This window comes from Bombus pyrosoma, linkage group LG7 (genome assembly GCF_014825855.1).
Source record: "Bombus pyrosoma isolate SC7728 linkage group LG7, ASM1482585v1, whole genome shotgun sequence".
NCBI lineage: Eukaryota > Metazoa > Arthropoda > Insecta > Hymenoptera > Apidae > Bombus > Bombus pyrosoma.
The window spans coordinates 14,554,099-14,558,924 of NC_057776.1; the positions used below are offsets into that span (position 1 = coordinate 14,554,099).

The 4,826-nt window shown below is 38.2% G+C and overlaps 1 protein-coding gene across 1 annotated transcript in view; it reads left to right on the plus strand.

The window, feature by feature from the left end:
* Positions 1-4,826, plus strand: part of LOC122569793 — a 103,907-nt gene that overhangs the window by 11,173 nt on the left and 87,908 nt on the right. The window lies entirely within an intron of this gene.

The window sequence follows — 4,826 nt, forward strand, 5'->3', positions numbered from 1 at the left end:
AAACATAAAACTATACCCGATGGAAAGAATCAAATTTCCGAATGTTTAGGCCACAATCGCCTCGCGTAAGAGCGAAAGCCTGAAATCTAGCGGAAAGTAGCGGCCGAAAGGCGGAGGTCGTCCGCACGAGGGTTAGTTTCCTCATAACGGTGCACGGAGATCTAAAAGACCAGTCAAATATTTACTGGGACTTCCAACGGCCCCTTTAATAAGTTTTTTATTGGACTTCCCTCTTTATACTCTGCGAGAGGCTGGCCTGGTATTTGCGCGCGTCCGATCATCTCTCTTCTTTCCCTCCCTCCCTCGCTCTCTTTCTTTTACTCTTTCTCTCTTTCTCTTCTCCATTGAATCTTCAAACCAGGCGGCTGACAATGAACTTGCGTGGGATGGTGGCTGGTTGTTCGCGTTCCTGAATCATTCTCGAGGCGGCCGATATAAGGAGAGCCGCCGGTACACGGCGGGAATGCGAATCGACGTTGATTACCCGGAGGAAGCATCTCCGGGATTTCGCGTTTACTCGACTATGAAGCAAACATTGCGATGCCATCGATCGCCCGCGTGCAAACCGGCCATCCTATCAACGTGATTTTATAGAAGGAGAACGGCGAATCGAGCACGTGGATTCGCTTTGTTTCTTTGAGCTGTCGGTTGAAGAGCGTCTGGGGACTGGGGGTGTAGTACGTTTGATGCTGAGGATTCTTGCGTCGAGGCCGGGGACGTTGTTGCGATTTTTGGATCGGCCGAACGGGTATTTTTAATGGAGAGGAAGCGGGCTGAGGTACGGGGAGTAGAGTGCCAGCGTGTTTTTAAAAGGAAGGGTTTAATATTCAGACTATAAGGGCAAATGGTAGGGGCTGGTGATACTAGAAATTAAGCGTTGAAACGAAAAGAAACGAGTTAAAAAGTGTACTTTAATATTGGGGATTTTTGTAATGAGAGTAGTGAGGTATTGAAAATATAACAGGTGTAAAGAAAAAGAATGAAAAGAAAATAAGACAGTGGGATGATATAGTAGAGTGCTACTATGTTTCAAGAAAGAGAAGTCGGAATATTGAAGATACAGAGATGCAAGTGAAAGCAACAACGTTTTGAAATTAATATTAATAAAGGAAAACTTAATACGTAGTATTAGTATGGGAAGAAAAAATGCGTTTGATGTTGAGAATCCTTGGATTAGGTCGGACAGTTGTTAATGGGCAGCATAGATTAAAGGAGTATAATTTAAGAAGGAAAGGTTTGAATATTGATAACCTGGAAAGTGGAAGTGTGAGAGATAGACTAAAAGCTGCTCATATATTCGAATGAAGGGAAATTTAATATCTAGTGGGAGTATAAGAAAGAGAGAAATCTTAATAACGGTGGATTCCAGAGTCCTTGTTGCTGGTGTTTGATACTGAGGATTCTTGGATCTGGAGTGAAGAAACTGATAAGAAAAGATGTTTTTAATTAAGAGTATGAGATGGAGAATATTTGAGGAGGAAGATTATTGAATATATAGTAGTTATAGACTGGAAGAAGATTTGGGAAACAGAAGGATTATTGGCAAGGTGGAGATGTAAGAAATACAAATTTTGAATAAAGAGAGGCTGTAATGGAAAAGAAAATTCAAAGAATGAGAAGCTAAGAGAAAATCTAAGACTCTGGAAATTAAGGATTTAATAAAAAAAAAAAAAAGGAAGAGGCTGAATGTTAAAACTGAAGTCTGAAGAAGGAGAAGGGATCAACAAAGAATTTAAGTAAAGAAATACTTAGAAAAGAGAGTTAGACACAGAAAAACTTGTAATAAAGGAAAATAGTACAGATAAAATATCAAGGCACATGTTTCAGAAAGATATAGCAATAAAAAGAATAATACAGATAAAATATCAAGGTACAAGTTTCGTTGAGAGTTTGTGTGTAGTTTATAATTATGATAGGCCATCATTATGACACTTGGGAACATAGAGATACCTACGTGATACTTAGAAAGCACTTACAGAAAGTAACGTTTTATTGAAAACGATGTGTACATTTTCAGAGATCTTCGAGTTTTATAAACTCTGCTTTATCGACCATACTCGACATACTATGGAGTAGTGTCGTAGCTATAAGTTAATGGCATAAACGATCTAACTTATATGATACTCATCTTCTGAATGGCTACTTCGAGTATCTAAGGAGAATGAGTTATGATTTTTCAACTTTCATCGAATCTACTGCTTATAGCCTTCCTCTATAGGAGAAAAACGAGAAATAATTGAAAAATGAAGATTGACGAGAGATTGACGCAAAGATATAACTTTAAGGAAAGTCAACATCGTGAAAAAAGAAATTTGTTATCCCTATCATTGATCAAATATGCCCTGGTAACAGAAATCTCACTTTACAATTGATCGTTCTTCGAAGACGTCTTCCGCGTTCTCCTTTCGCTCAACATACTTACATACAACATACTATTGAAAAAATCGCCAAATTAGTTTCACGAAGGAACAAAAGCTACTTACAAATTTTACTCGCTTCTTCAATCAACTACCGATAACATTAACTTGTCTATTGGGTTGTCCGGAAAGTGTCTTTCTTTTACAGACACGTCTTTTACAACGATGTATCTTTATACAAACATGAAACTTAATCTGTCAAACGTTGTGATCTTTATTTTGATAGAACAAACTGGATCGTACGTAATTCGATAAAATAATATAAAAAGAAAAATGTTATGCATCCATTATTTCCTTATACAAGGAAAGAAACATTTCGGACCACCTAATAGATCCTCTTACGTGGCCGAAAAATCATAGCTAATAACAAGAATCACCGAACTACCTTTCTACATACACTACGGATTTTCATGTATTTTATACAAATTTTAATACACGAAAATATATAAAATATCCAAAAGAGTAGATGAAACGAATTTCCCTTTAAATCCCTTGAAAAAATCCTTTGAAGCACAAACATATAAAAATATAAAAATGCACAAACTCCGCAGTCTACTTATATCAATTCCAATTTGTACCAACTGCTTTTCCCCCTATGGGACTACGTAAATAGAATTGTACAGTACATCAGCTTCAAAGCATCGTAATATGTTCGTCATTTTCATTCAAACATCGCCGTACGATCACCAGAACCAAAACGTTCCGAGGATCAAAGGGACACGATGACAAGCAACGCGTTATCCTCTCCTTGTGACCCGTCGGGATTCCTTCTGGATGCAGGACGATCGGGAGTGGTATTAATCCGCAGCCTAGAAACGGCAAAGGAAGTGAAAAGCATAACCAGGAGAAGACAGGAAGGTAGGGAAGAGAGTGGACGACTGGTGTCTTTGAAGCAGAACCGTTGGCGAACGCGGAGTGAAGGGATCTTTGTAGCTCGTACATCTTGCTAATTAAATAAAAAAAAGGTCCCCTCCCGGTATTTTCTGCCGCTGCTGCTGCTGCTCTCTGGCTGTCGTGCCGCTATTCTTCTGGGTGTCGGCCCGCGGGCAACCGTCATTCGGTGTCTCTGACTTCGCCAAGGGTGCGGACAGGGAAAAAGTCAGAGAGGAAGAGAAGCATATAGAGGGCGAAGAAGAGGGAAAAAGAAAAGGGGCGCGGGGATAAAGAGCCGTGGCACTCCGTACCGAGCATTGTCTCCGCCATTGTTCCCGTGTGTTTGCGTTGCTCGCGGTGAGAAACCCGTCGAGCGACATTACGCACTTAGCGTTTCTGATATCGAGTTACCGATGGGGCTTTTGAGATTTCCAGATGGAAGGCTAGTGTAGGTCTTTTTGGAGGTTATAGGGGTAGATCTTTGAGTGGTTAAACAGGATAAGGTTGAAGGAGGTTTGAGTTAGGTTTTGTGTCTCTCAGATTTCTCAGGTTTTTGATATTTCAGGAGAAATTTTCGGGGATTAAGTTTTTGGCAGGTTTGCGAAGGGATTTGCATAGTTGCCATTTTAATATTTCCTGTGGGGTATTTAAGAATTCAGAATATTTTGTATTAAGATTTAGCGAGTGAGAATTTAAGATTTTGAATGTACGAATGATTAATAGTCTTTCGTAAAGTATGTTGACTTTGAAATATTTTCAAGAGTGAGGTTTTCGAGATGCTACGAATGATTGATGACTCGATATGCGTTTCATATAGAACGTTTCTGAAGTTGGCAGAAAAGTTATAATGTTGAACAAAATTTCTTGCCAAGGTAATAATTGAATTAATCTATATAAACCTCCTTAAAAATGTAACTGTTTAGTTGTTTGCTGCTTCAATTACTTTCAAATTTCAAAATTCAAGCCTTTTGGTTTCTTAGCTCTTTCGTCCAACAAATTCGCCAATACAATCTTACAGCTTCCCAAAAATTTCATCCTACACACCTTCAACAATCTTTCAGATACCAAGCTCATAATTACAACAAACAATTATCATAACATTATCATAAAAAACGCACATAATATGCAAAAACCTGAGGTCTTCAGAGTAAACTTCTCGTTATAATATTATAAGCATAAGACAGACATTTACCTAGCTTATACTTCTTTGACAGTGTTCATAAAAATATGAATGTTTATAAAAATCCGCAGTCTACTCAGCATACAAAGAATCAATCAAATAATATTGAAACTTAGCCAAATTCCCTGAAATCTCATCCAACTTCTTCAACACGTATAACGGTTTGACAGCGTTCATAAAAATATGAATGTTTATAAAAATCCACGGTCTATTCACCATACAAAGAATCAACCAAATAATATTCAAACTTAGCCAAATTCCCTGAAACCTCATCCAACTTCTTCAACACGTACAACGGTTTGACAGCGTTCATAAAAATATGAATGTTTATAAAAATCCACGGTCTATTCACCATA